This window comes from Oncorhynchus keta, unplaced genomic scaffold (assembly GCF_023373465.1).
Source record: "Oncorhynchus keta strain PuntledgeMale-10-30-2019 unplaced genomic scaffold, Oket_V2 Un_contig_6171_pilon_pilon, whole genome shotgun sequence".
Taxonomy (NCBI): Eukaryota; Metazoa; Chordata; class Actinopteri; order Salmoniformes; family Salmonidae; genus Oncorhynchus; species Oncorhynchus keta.
Window position 1 is genome coordinate 1 of NW_026288713.1, and position 14,336 is coordinate 14,336.

Sequence of the window (14,336 nt, forward strand, 5' to 3'; positions counted from 1 at the left end):
AGGTGTCAAACTCATTTCGCATCGTGGGCCAACATACGGCCTAGGAGATGTCAAGTGGGCCGGACCATTAAAATTATACCATACCTGCTATAAATAACCAAATATCATGTCTTTCCCTTTGTTTTGGTGTAAAGAAGCACAAGAACATTAGGAAAATATTGAAATTTAATGAACTATCCTTTGCCAAAACATTTCATGAAACACCTCATTTTTCCTTAGACAAATGTGCAATTTACTTTTATCATTCACAAATATGCATTGCAACTGATCCCACTGATTGTACAAAGGCACAAAACTTTAATTGGTACTGAAAAATATAGTAATGCACTTTAAGATAAATGAGACTTTTAAAGAAAGGAAATTTTTAAACCACTTACACATACGCATATAAAATCTAAATGTAATCCCTGCGTACACCTTACAAACTAAGGAGAGTGATTTTAAATGTGTAATGAAGAAAGTGTTCGCCTGTCCCAAAATCTGTAAAACTTCATACATGAAACATACATACACATACAATACATACTGAAAATGTATGGAGTTGTATGAACAGTAGAATTCCATCACACAACTTTGTTTTGAAGCTGCTGACTAACATTAAAGTGCACATTTTTTAAATCACCACAGTAAGGATTCATCTTCACAGAGCTGTATTCTTCAATGCAAACAGTATCTAAGGCAGCATTTTAAAGGTGTTAGTCTAGTCTGAACTTGTATTTGTACCTGAAACTTGGCATCTTTTGGCCTGTACAAGTGCATCAACACCAGGTGTCATGTCCTGGACTAGCTGTCACTTTCAGAATGTCATTTAAGTGTTTGTTTGTGAGCCTTGAACGTATTTTTGCGGCCTTGCAACATTTTGTTCAGATTGTTCAAGTGTTCAGTAATATCAACCAAGAATGTAAAGGTCCCGTAGCCATTCCTGAGATTGTAATTCCAACACCGGTTTTTCTTTTTTTCTCCATGAACTGTCCGATTTCCTCTCGTAGATCAAAGAAATGCCTCAGCACAGCGCCTCGGCTAACCATCTCACTTCAGTGTGGTATGGCAGGCTGTGGGTAATGTTGCTGTCGCTGAGAAGTTTGTCAAACTGACGATGGTTCAGACCTCTGGACCGGATGAAATTTACAGTGCGAACAACCACCTCCATGACGTGGTCCATTTTCAGCGACTTGCAACACAATGCCTCCTGGTGCAAAATACAGTGAAATGTCCAGAAACGATCTCCTCCATTAAGGGCTTGTACTTTGTCTTTGAACTTTGTCGCGACACCTGCTTTCTTTCCGACCATGGATGGCGCGCCGTCTGTAGCCAGGCTGACAGCGCGGGACCAGTCCACCCAACTCTGTCCAATGCAGCAACGACAGAGCCGAAAATGTCCTCGGCTGTTGTGGTGTCCATCATTGGCACCAACTCAAGAAACTCTTCAGTAACAGTCAATGTCTCATCAACTCCTCGAATAAATATGGCCAGTTGGGCCACGTCTGTGATGTCAGTGCTCTCGTCAATTGCCACGGAAAATGCAATAAATGACTTGACTCTCTGTTTCAATTGACTGTCTAAATCTGCCGATAGTTCCGAAATCCTCTGCTATAGTATTCCTCGTCAGGCTAATATTGGCAAAAAGCTTGCCGCTTCTCGGGACATACAAGTTCAGCCGCCTTCATCATGCATCGTTTAACAAAGTCACCGTCACACGGCTTCGATGCTAATGCTATTTCGCTAGCAATTAGGTAGCTGGCTTTTACCGCTGCTTCACTGACTTCTCGGCTCTGGATGAAAGTTGACTGCTGTTTCCTCAGACCCGCCAGCAATTCGTTAATCTTATCTCTTCTCAGTTGTCCTTGCAAGCCGTCATATTTTTCGCTGTGATGAGTCTCGTAGTGGCGTCGAATATTATATTCCTTCAATACCGAAACTTGTTGCAAACACACCAAGCACAAAGGTTTTCCCCGTGCATCTCTGTAAATAAATAGGACGTGGTCCATTTTCTTTTGAAAATTCTACACTCCTTATCTACTTTTCTCCATTTGGATAACGACATTTTGGCTAATGAGGGTGTAGCGGAGAGGTAGAGACCAAGGTATTAACAACGTCGTAACAAGCAGCAGATGGCGCATTGATACCGTCTGCTGTTTTCAGTCTGTCTCAGTGATGCGGCTTGTCTTCTACTCTGATGGAAAGAGTGCGCCCCTTAGCGGATAATCCATGACTTGCAGCGAATTAAAAATATTAATTCCATGTCTTTTATGCATTTTTTCCACTTTCAAATTATCCTGCGGGCCTGACGAACCTCCTTGGGGGCCGGTTCCGGCCCGCGGGCCGTATGTTTGACACCCTGGGCTAGAGGCTACAGGACAGAGACAAAACAGGGGTTAGAGGCAACAGGACAGAGACACAAAATGGAGCTAGAGGCTACAGGACAGAGACAGAACATGGAGCTAGAGGCTACAGGACAGAGACAGAACAGGGGCTAGAGGCTGGGACAGAGACAGAACATGGGGCTAGAGGCTACAGGACAGAGACAGAACATGGAGCTAGAGGCTACAGGACAGAGACAGAACATGGGGCCAGACGCTACAGGACAGACACAGAGGGATATTAGAAGACAGGTAAGTGAATAAAACATATTCAATAAGACCAGTCGAATATACAGAATACTACTCTTAATCCCAGCGACCTGCAATGGAGCTTATTCTACCACAAGATGTCAGGACAGAGACAGAACAGGACAGAGACAGAACAGGGGTTAGAGGCTACAGGACAGAACATGGAGCTAGAGGCTACAGGACAGAGACAGAACAGGGGTTAGAGGCTACAGGACACAACATGGGGCTAGAGGCTACAGGACAGAGACAGAACAGGGGGTTAGAGGCTACAGGACACAACATGGGGCTAGAGTCTACAGGACAGAGACAGAACAGGGGGTTAGAGGCTACAGGACACAACATGGGGCTAGAGGCTATAGGACAGAGACAGAACAGGGGTTAGAGGCTACAGGATAGAGACAACATGGGGCCAGAGGCTACAGGACAGAGACACAACATGGGGCCAGAGGCTACAGGACAGAGACACAACAGGCGGTTAGAGGCTACAGGACAGACACAGAACAGGGGGTTAGAGGCTACAGGACAGAGACACAACATGGGGCTAGAGGCTACAGGACAGAGACAGAACAGGGGGTTAGAGGCTACAGGACACAACATGGGGCTAGAGGCTACAGGACAGAGACAGAACAGGGGGTTAGAGGCTACAGGACAGAACATGGAGCTAGAGGCTACAGGACAGAGACAGAACAGGGGGTTAGAGGCTACAGGACACAACATGGGGCTAGAGGCTACAGGACAGAGACAGAACAGGGGGTTAGAGGATACAGGACAGAGAGAACAGGGGGTTAGATGCTACAGGACAGAGACAGAACAGGGGTTAGAGGCTACAGGACAGAACATGGAGCTAGAGGCTACAGGATGAGACAGAACAGGGGTTAGAGGCTACAGGACACAACATGGGGGCTAGAGGCTACAGGACAGAGACAGAACAGGGGTTAGAGGCTACAGGACACAACATGGGGCTAGAGGCTACAGGACAGAGACAGAACAGGGGGTTAGAGGCTACAGGACACAACATGGGGCTAGAGGCTATAGGACAGAGACAGAACAGGGGGTTAGAGGCTACAGGATAGAGACAACATGGGGCCAGAGGCAACAGGACAGAGACACAACATGGGGCCAGAGGCAACAGGACAGAGACACAAACATGGGGCCAGAGGCTACAGGACAGAGACACAACATGGGGCTAGAGGCTACAGGACAGAGACAGAACAGGGGTTAGAGGCAACAGGACAGAGACACAAATGGAGCTAGAGGCTACAGGACAGAGACAGAACATGGAGCTAGAGGCTACAGGACAGAGACAGAACATGGAGCTAGAGGCTACAGGACAGAGACAGAACATGGGGCCAGACGCTACAGGACAGACACAGAGGGATATTAGAAGACAGGTAAGTGAATAAAACATATTCAATAAGACCAGTCGAATATACAGAATACTACTCTTAATCCCAGCGACCTGCAATGAGCTTATTCTACCACAAGATGTCAGGACAGAGACAGAACAGGGGTTAGAGGCTACAGGACAGAACATGGAGCTAGAGGCTACAGGACAGAGACAGAACAGGGGGTTAGAGGCTACAGGACACAACATGGGGGCTAGAGGCTACAGGACAGAGACAGAACAGGGGGTTAGAGGCTACAGGACACAACATGGGGCTAGAGGCTACAGGACAGAGACAGAACAGGGGGTTAGAGGCTACAGGACACAACATGGGGCTAGAGGCTATAGGACAGAGACAGAACAGGGGGTTAGAGGCTACAGGATAGAGACAACATGGGGCCAGAGGCTACAGGACAGAGACACAACATGGGGCCAGAGGCTACAGGACAGAGACACAACAGGCGGTTAGAGGCTACAGGACAGACACAGAACAGGGGGTTAGAGGCTACAGGACAGAGACACAACATGGGGCTAGAGGCTACAGGACAGAGACAGAACAGGGGGTTAGAGGCAACAGGACAGAGACACAACATGGAGCTAGAGGCTACAGGACAGAGACAGAACATGGAGCTAGAGGCTACAGGACAGAGACAGAACAGGGGGCTAGAGGCTACAGGACAGAGACAGAACATGGGGCTAGAGGCTACAGGACAGAGACAGAACATGGAGCTAGAGGCTACAGGACAGAGACAGAACATGGGGCCAGACGCTACAGGACAGACACAGAGGGATATTAGAAGACAGGTAAGTGAATAAAACATATTCAATAAGACCAGTCGAATATACAGAATACTACTCTTAATCCCAGCGACCTGCAATGAGCTTATTCTACCACAAGATGTCTCTCATCCACCAAAATATTTAGAAGAGAAAAACCTTGCACCTCGAACTGGTCATGGACCCGTTTTAAACCTGTTTTTATGTTATAGTTCACTGTGAAAGGAAAGGGGATACCTAGTTAGTTGCAGAACTGAATGCATTCAACAGAAATGTGTCTTCTGCATTTAACCCAACCCTCTGAATCAGAGGTGCGGGGGAGCGGTCTTAATCGACGTCCACTTCATTGAGGAGCAGTGAACTATCATACATGTTATCATAGTCGTATCAGTAATAAAGGCGAAGAGCCTTTCAGAACAGTGTTGATGTAACAATAGTTTCAGGTGTTTAAACACTCACGTTTAGAGTTACTGTTCTCTGCCTCAACGGCCCCCACCTCATCAGCAACATGTTTCTGTGACAGGAGAGAGAAAGAACACACACACACAAATCAACCTGTGTACACTCTAAAACCCCAGACATACCCCTCCTTCCTTACCTTTTCTCCCTGGCATGCCTCCAGTTCACTCTTCTTCTTGGCCTCTGCAGCCTGCAGTGGGGGGAGTTCTGACCCCAGAGTATCCACCTGAGCCTTGGTCTTGTCCAGCAGGTTGTGAGCTCTGATCACCTCGTGTTGGTACTCTCCCAGTACGTCTCTGGTCACACGCAGTTTAATCGTCTCGAACGATACATGTTTCTGCTCCTTCATCTCTTCTTTCCGCCGCACGTTTATCAGCCCCAGCAGAGCTACGCTAGTCAGCAGAGACACCCCCACCAATACACCCTGTGTCTTCATCATGCCGTGGAGTTTGACCAAGGGAACAGTCGTTTTCGCTGGTCCCCGTCGACTGCTCCGCGGAAGTGTTGACGACGTCCCGCAGACTTACAGCGGAAGTACCAATGGAGTGTGAAAGGACAGGTGGCCACCCACTGTACTTGAGCGGAGTCCGTGCTTCAGTGTTCAGGGTGAAACGGAAGTCAGGTTGAAAATACTATATCCACTATATCCCTGAAAAACAGAAAATCTGCTTCTGTCGACTCCGCGGAGAGCGCACTTATTCTTCTTCTTTTTCTTTTGGAGAGCGCTTCACTCAAACCATCCCCATGCCCGCCCACCTGTCACGGTCCATGCTATCTGGGATCCTTGGGACGGGCTTACCTCCCTTTGAAGTTGGTTAATAATGCTTAAGGTTAGCTAAGGATTATGGTTAAGGTTAGAGTAAGGGTAGGGTTTAAGGTTAGGATGTAGGGTATGGACGTCCCAAGGCCCCAGATAGCACTAGCATATCTGGCACTGCTACGCGGAAGTAAGTGGATGAATGCACTCCGGAATTCGAGGGAATATAAACGTAAAAAGGTAACGTGATAATACTGTATAACATGCGCAACTCGAATTAGAATGATATCATAATTTGTTAAACACGCCCTAGCCTATAGGCTACGACTACCTTTGATTTTAGTTCTAGTATAAACATTTAGTCATGACAAACATATTAACCTATAAAGCTCTGCCAGTTTAAGGTCAGGCCATTACTAGCTATGTTTCCAGTAACTTGTCAAGTAACTAGAATTTACAGGAAAACAAAAAAGCAGTGCAAAATCGTTGGTAAAGTCAATAAAAAAATCTTATCTGTGCATTACGTTACAACCAATAATGTCTATACAGTAGATGACTGACATGGGGCGCCATGTTGAAGCGCCTCCTCAATCTTGGAACTCCCCGCCGTTGTAAAAACTATTTAAGGAAATATAGAAATGTACCAAACTAAGGACCCTGGGACTAAACACCTCCTCTGCAACTGGATCCTGACTTCCTTAGGGGTGTGATGCTTATTGATGAATTGAAGAGAAAAAAATGTAATCTATATTAGAATAAGGCTGTAACGTAACAACATTTTGAAAAAGTCAAGGGGTCTGAATAATTTCCGAATGCACTGTATATTTTCAGTTTGTGAGTGTGTGATATGGGGGGTTGGAGACATGTTTATCTTGAAATAATAAAGAACAACTTTTATAAACAATGGGAACATTGCCATGTTGCACTGAGCCTTGCTGTTGAAAAACTACATCAGTGTCTGACTTTCGGCTGTTGCAGATGCACCTCCCCCGACTTCCTCCTCGACTTTTGTCTACAGTCGGTTGCTTTCCCCATCCCACTCAAATGATCCCAATGTCTTACTGGCCTCTGGAGACAGGCCCTTTATATCCTAATCAGACAGCACCAGAGTAAACACCAGCCTCTTTGAGACAGGCCCTTTATATCCTAATCAGACAGCACCAGAGTAAACACCAGCTCCTGAGACAGGCCCTTTATATCCTAATCAGACAGCACCAGAGTAAACACCGGCCTCTTGGAGACAGGCCCTTATATCCTAATCAGACAGCACCAGAGTAAAAACACCAGCCTCTTGAGACAGGCCCTTTATATCCTAATCAGACAGCACCAGAGTAAACACTGGCCTCTTGAGACAGGCCTCATATCCTAATCAGACAGCACCAGAGTAAACACCAGCCCTTGGAGACAGGTCTTTATACTCCCAATCAGACAGCACCAGGAGAAACACCAGCCCGTGAGGCTGGTAGGAAGTCAAAACAAAAGGCTGCTACTTTGCCAGTAGGCTGCTACTTCTAAGTTAGCCGCTAAGCAGAATCATAGTGTTTACACAATGTCATCAATACAATAATATGAATAATCACTATCAACAGATATGAGAATAATCCATAACATTCAGTATCAAGTCTAGTGACCATCAACCCGCACCTGAGTGTCACATACACTGGATATCATGTGTTTTACAGGAAGGGAAACATAATATATATACTAATATGCTAAACATTGTGTTAATCACTCTAAACTGAATATGAACTTTAATGATCTTAAATCTCCCATAGCACACTGCACCCTAAATGATGACTTACTACATGAACAATTTATAATCTCTGGTTGTCTGTGTACCCTCTAAGAGGAAGAGGGAGGAGAAATTAAATGCAAATGAATGAGATAGATAAACAATAGCGAGAGCATATCTGTTAGTAATAAAACATGACCCTGAAACAAGGTGAGAGCAAGAGAGGAAGGAGGGAGAGAGAGAAGTGGGGAGGGAGGAAATAAAATCGGTGGGAGTGTGGTAGTTACAAAACAAGGGAAGTAGATGTATCTTTGTCTACCAAATATTCCACCCAGCAGGTCGAACCAGTTACAGGAGGACAGATTGCCATCAGCAACCAGAGGGAGGGAATGTGGAACACACACAGGTTGACTACGGGATGGTTGAGGAGTGACCAATCAAGACAGCAGCCAAGAAAGACAAACTGGACCTGACTTGAGCCTCATATCTCTCTCCCTCTTTCTCTACCTCCTTCCTTCTCTGTCCCAATTCCAGCAGTATGCGACAGTCTGTGCTAGTGTCTCTGGCCGTGGGTGTGATGGTGGTGTTGATGTACTCAGGCGGTCCGTCAGGAGCTGACTCTGCGGGGTCTTAAAGTCATTGCCTGGAGAGCTCCTCTCAGGTCAAGCAGAAGGAGACCATATCGTCCAGGCCAAGATGAAGATCCAGAAGCTGAATGGTGAGCTGGAGCCCATCAACACCAAGAGAGAGGAGCTGACTAAGAAGAAGGAGCAGTCTGCTAAAGCCACAGGCGAGGCGGACAAGAGTCTAAAGACCTGTTATACAGAGAAGGTAGGCTCACACACACACACACTATGCAAACAGACACCTGCTACATAGAGAAGGTACAGCACTGTTTATACTCGTGTTATGGTCTATAATAATCCATTAACAGAATGCCTGTACCAAGTCTCACCAGAGAATTAGAACACTGAAACAAAGGCAGCACTAAAACAATCTTCCTATCCATTGTGAAACCATTGGCAACAGACTGGCTTGTGATATGTTTATAGGTCAAATTCACTTACAGTGGGAGTGTTGGATATGATGATGGTCAGTTGACCTATTTTCTGTAGATTCATTAGTCCTCCTAACCCTCATGTAAGGGCCCTGTATTCACGATCACCATCAAATCAAATGGAATTTGTCACATGCGCCGAATACAACAGGTGTAGTAGACCTTACCGTGAAATGCTTACTTACAAGCCCTAACCAACAATGCAGTTCAAGAAATAAAGTTAAGAAAATATTTACTAAATAAACTCAAGTAAAAATGTTCTATCAAAAGTAACACAAGAAAATTACATAACAATAACGAGGCTATATACAGGTTGTACCGGTACCAAGTCAATGGGCGGGGGTACAGGTTAGTCAAGGTAATACGTATATTCCTACATGTAGAGGTGTATATCAGGTGAGGTGTGTTAATGTTTTGTGTTTCATATTAGAGGGCAACTTGATCTGATTACCACATCACCACATCATTCACCACTGTGGCAGATTACACACACTAGAAGGTAAACTGACATGGGAGATATTACAGTGCCTTCAGAAAGTATTCACACTCCTTTACTTTTTGTTGTTTCACAACCTAAAGTTAAAATGGATTAAATTGAGATTTTGTGTCATTGATCTACACACAATACCTCAAAATGTCAAAGTGGTATTGTGTTCTGAAAGTGTAAAAATATATAAAAAATGAAAAGCTGAAATGTCTTGAGTCAATAAGCATTCAGCACCTTGTTATGGCAAGCCCAAATAAATTGAGGAGTAAAATGTGCTCCTGCTAAGCTAATTGTTTTAAGATGGTCATACCATGGATTATTTAGCTATTTGTTTGGAATTGTTTATATCTTTAGGTACATAAAGAAAATATATAGCACATAGAAACGCATTGAATAACATTCATAAAATGGCAAAACAGACAGTCAAAAAATAAATAATAAGCAATAAGTTTTTGCTGTGTCTGTCTTATATCTAGGAGATATAAGAAAGCTCAGGGGAAAAAATGGGGACACAAAACTACTTCTATACTTCCATTCATTTTTTTGACCCGTTACAGGGTTACGTTCAGATGACACTTGTTGGACTCTACAGAAGTTTTCGTGAGGGAGACCGATTTTCAGGATGTATGCCGGATCTGACAAACAGCATTGTAGTCTGCCACTTTCCACTGCAGATGTGCAAGGTGGATGCAGTGGATTGAGACTCAGCCCATACAGTACCTCTATCTTAAAAAGACAGATTTTGATGGGGATTTTTTAATATTATGATAATTAGATTGAATCGACTCTAAAGGATTAACAGGTCACATAATAAGTTGCATGTTATCACCTGTGTGCCACAAGTGTTTATTTAACATGATTACCCCACATAATGATTACCCCATCTAAGTACCCCACACATACAATTATTTTTAAGGCCTCAGTCCAGCAGCAGTGAGTTTCAAGCACAGATTCAACCACAAAGACCAAGGAGGTTTTCCAGTACCTCGTAAAGAAGGACACTTTTGGTAGGACACCTTTGACCAGGAAGTTATTAATTACATTTTGAACCAATATCAATACACCCAGTCACTACAAAGATACAGGCGTCCTCAGTGGCTGTTGAGGAAGGAAACCACTCAGGGATTTCACCATGAAGCTAATTGTGATTTTTAAAACAGAGCTTATTGGCTGTGATAGGAGAAAACTGAGGATGGATCAACAACATTGTAGTTACTCCACAATACTAGCCTCAAGGACAGATTGAAAAGAAGGAAGTCTGTACAAAATAAAACATTCCAAAACAGGAATCCTGTTTGCATAAGGCACTTAAGTAATACTGCAAATAATGAGGAAATTTTTCATTTTTTCTCCTGAATACAACTCTTTATGTTTGGGGCAAATCAACACAACACATCACCACTCTTCATATTTTTCAAGCATGTTGGTGGCTGCATCGTGTTAAGGTGTGCTTGTCATCGGCAAGGACTAGGGAGTTTTATGTTAAAAATGTTTGGAATAGAGCTAAGCACAGGCAAAATCCTAGATGAAAACCTGGTTCAGTCTGCTTTCAACAGACACTGGGAGACAAATTCACCTTTCAGCTGGACAATAACCTAAAACACATGGCCAAATATACACTGGAGCTTACCAAAGACGCCATTGAATGTTCCCTATGAGTGGCCTAGTTACAGTTTTGACTTGAATCATCTTGAATATCTATGGCAAGACATGAAAATGGCTGTCGAGCAAATGAAAAATTTGAAAGAGCTTCAATAATGTTTTGAAGAATAATGGGCAAATATTGTACAATCAGATGTGCAAAGCTGTGTGCTCACACTGTAATCGTCTGCGAAGGGGATTCTAACATGTTTTGTATCACAACAAAGATTTGGAAAAGTCAAGGGGTGTAGATACTTTCTGAAGGTACTGTATGTTTGTGTTGAATTAGCATGTGAGGAGAATTCTGCCAGGTATTCTCTTAGCAGTGATCAGTCAGATTAGTCACAAAAGTTAGTCACACTTTAAACAAAGTGCATATTATGAAGGACACATTGTATGCCCTTATACTTAGCCCTTAATAAGGCCCTGGCTAGGTGACCCACAATGCTTCACATACCAGTCCTCATCTTCCCTCCCATCCCCCTCTTTTTTTCTCCTCAGGCTGATGCGGAGAAAAAGAAGACTGAGGCGTCGGCGGCCCTTCAGAAAGTCAAGGTACGATGGCTATTTTACTGCAGTGATGGGATACCGTCAGCTCAGTCATGAATTGCTCCCTTTTAGGTGGTTGTAGAATTTAACGTCTCTTTTCTGGATTTTGATCATTAGTGGGTATCAGCCTAATTCTGCTCTGCATGCATTATTTGGTGTTTTATATTTTACACTGGGGATATTTTTGCAGAATTCTGCATGGTCTCAATTTGGTGTTTGTCCCATTTTGTGAATTCTTGGTTGTTGAGTGGACCCCAGACCTCACCACCTTTCTCTAAATACATTTTTTCCTGCCCTCCCCATTTCCCTCTTTCCTCCTTATCTACCCATTTCCTTCTGTATTTTTTCCCACCCTCCCGCTTTCCACCCCTCTCTCATTATCCCTCGCTCCCCCTCTAGATGATCAAGAAGCACAGAAGAAGAAAGCTCAGGAGGAGATCCAGGCGTTGAAACAGCAGATTCTGGAGCGGGACAAGGCACTGTGTGCCTTTGTGGACCAGACCAATGAGGAAGGACGGTAAAGAGCAGATACACACCCAGGCATTCAGGCACACTCACACACACCCAGTAACACAGGCTTGTGGTCACCATTATGGAAGACTTCTATGGTCACGGTGTACTGTGTGTCATGTAGTTCTGTGGTTACTGGGTGCTCACATGCTATCGATAACTAATGGTTGTTATTGTTATTTTCTTTGTTGTTTTGCAGGAAGCTGTGTGGAATCACAGAGGCCCCAAAATGAAGACTTGGACGACACTATCAGCCTCCCTCCCTCCCTCATGCTTGCCGTGATGCACACACACCCATACACATCATCGTTGTGCAGCTCATAACATTCACCACCTACAACCACCTTCACTTCACTGTACCTCTCAATACTCAGGAAAATAAAAACAAGAAGGGTTTGGAAAACCCAGTGTTAGTTTATGTATGCAGGTAAGGAAGGGAGACATTACATTTTTAATTAGTGAGTTTCATCCTATGGTACAGTACATTAATGTAGGAATGACTGAAAGAGGTTAGGGCTAATTCCCTTAGAGATGGAGCAAGGTGTCTCTGAGGTGACTTCTGAATGTTGCAAAGGTTCTAGAGAAGAGTGCAGGTGCATGCCCATCTGGTTCAATTGTCTATTAAATATTTATTATGCATGGTTGTATGATTGACCTTTATAGTGCATAGATGTATGATTGACCTTTATAGTGCATAGATGTATGATTGACCTTTATAGTGCATAGATGTATGATTGACCTTTATAGTGCATAGATGTATGATTGACCTTTATAGTGCATAGACCTATGATTGACCTTTATAGTGCATAGATGTATGATTGACCTTTATAGTGCATAGATGTATGATTGACCTTTATAGTGCATAGATGTATGATTGACCTTTATAGTGCATAGACCTATGATTGACCTTTATAGTGCATAGATGTATGATTGACCTTTATAGTGCATAGATGTATGATTGACCTTTATAGTGCATAGACCTATGATTGACCTTTATAGTGCATAGACCTATGATTGACCTTTATAGTGCATAGATGTATGATTGACCTTTATAGTGGCAAAGTCACTGTCTTTGTATTGACTCCAAGCCTCTCTGTCTGATATTTTAGAGAACATTTGGTACTGTCTGATTAGAATAGGAAGGTTCTGTCTCCAAGAGCCCCGTTGGACATTTTCTATGCTTCTGTTCTGGAGGTGTCTCCCTGAATGATTGTATTAAACTGGATCGATCTGATTGATATTATCAACGACTGCTCTCCTTTTTGTTCATCTGGAAATTCCAGTTACTTTCTCAGTCTGTGTTACAGTCTCCAACCCTGCATGACCAAGTGTACCAGATATGGCTGGAGAGATTGGACCTGTCATTGTGAGCTACAATACAGTATGTTAAACGTAGTGAGCTCATATGTTACATAATTACCCCTCAAAGACTGAAGCAAATGACCAGTAGAAAGTTATACTTAATGGACAAATGCCAGACTGTGTATAGGTAGATGTTTTTGGTCTTGCTTGCTGTTGACAAGGACACATGTTTGTTAACCAAATATGTGTTTTGTTTATGTACAGTGCTACCTCCCTGACTGTCACACAAATTCCTGTTTTGTTAAGGTGACATGAGGCCCAGTAATTTGTTTACTGGAATGTAAATATCTTAAAAGTGTACTTTTACAGAATCAGTTTATCCACTCTGCTTCTGTATAGATCAGACCTTTTTTTATTTATGGAAATACAACGATGTAAAACTATAATCCTAAAGATAAACACACATTAATGTGTTTTATCTTTAGGATTGCAGTTTTACATCGTTGTATTTACATACATAAAAAAGGTCTGATTGAAAATAAGATGCTTGTAGATGGTTGTGAGTAAATGTTTTCACATTAATACTTCAAAGTATTCTATATTTGTTCACACATTCTAGCTGCGAGATGGCTTTCAGTATAAACTTCAGATGGTCTTTGGTGTTGTTATGGGTCTAGTAGAGACTAGAGTCTAGACTCTCTGTTTGTAGATGGTCTTGCCCAGTCTGTTGAGCTCTATGACGTACTGCTGTCTCTCATGCTCCAGGAGGGCCTGCAGTGCTGCTCTACGGACCTGCACACACACAGAAAGAAGACATCATGGAGAGCATGTACTGTACATACAGGGGAAGCTGTAGTTGAAGTTCTGGTACAAATATGGACAATGCAAGCAATTCATAAGTTGGTGTGTCCTATATGGAAAACTTGACAATGTGTAGCCTACTTTTACCCCTGCCTGGTGTTACAAATGTGTGATTGCTTTGACAGTGTACGTGTGTAAAGGACACTGCAACACAAATTAACAAGAATAAGACCATTAATTTTCCTCAGTCAGAGGAATAGGTTAGAGATAT

At 43.3% G+C, this 14,336-nt stretch overlaps 3 long non-coding RNA genes across 3 annotated transcripts; 2 read left to right on the forward strand and 1 right to left on the reverse strand.

Annotated features, from left to right (window-relative positions):
- The first annotated feature begins 8,408 nt into the window (after positions 1–8,408).
- LOC127925733 (uncharacterized) lies at positions 8,409–11,457 on the forward strand. The gene is made up of 2 exons (XR_008122059.1): positions 8,409–8,549; positions 11,405–11,457. It is a non-coding gene; the product is annotated as an uncharacterized LOC127925733 (long non-coding RNA).
- Positions 11,458–11,706: 249 nt separating this feature from the next.
- Positions 11,707–13,205, forward strand: LOC127925732 (uncharacterized). Its single transcript, XR_008122058.1, has 2 exons — positions 11,707–11,969; positions 12,162–13,205. It is a non-coding gene; the product is annotated as an uncharacterized LOC127925732 (long non-coding RNA).
- Positions 12,899–13,654, reverse strand: LOC127925731 (uncharacterized). Its single transcript, XR_008122057.1, has 2 exons — positions 13,010–13,654; positions 12,899–12,953 (listed from the first exon to the last, which is right to left on the reverse strand). It is a non-coding gene; the product is annotated as an uncharacterized LOC127925731 (long non-coding RNA).
- Between the last annotated feature and the right edge of the window lie 682 nt (positions 13,655–14,336).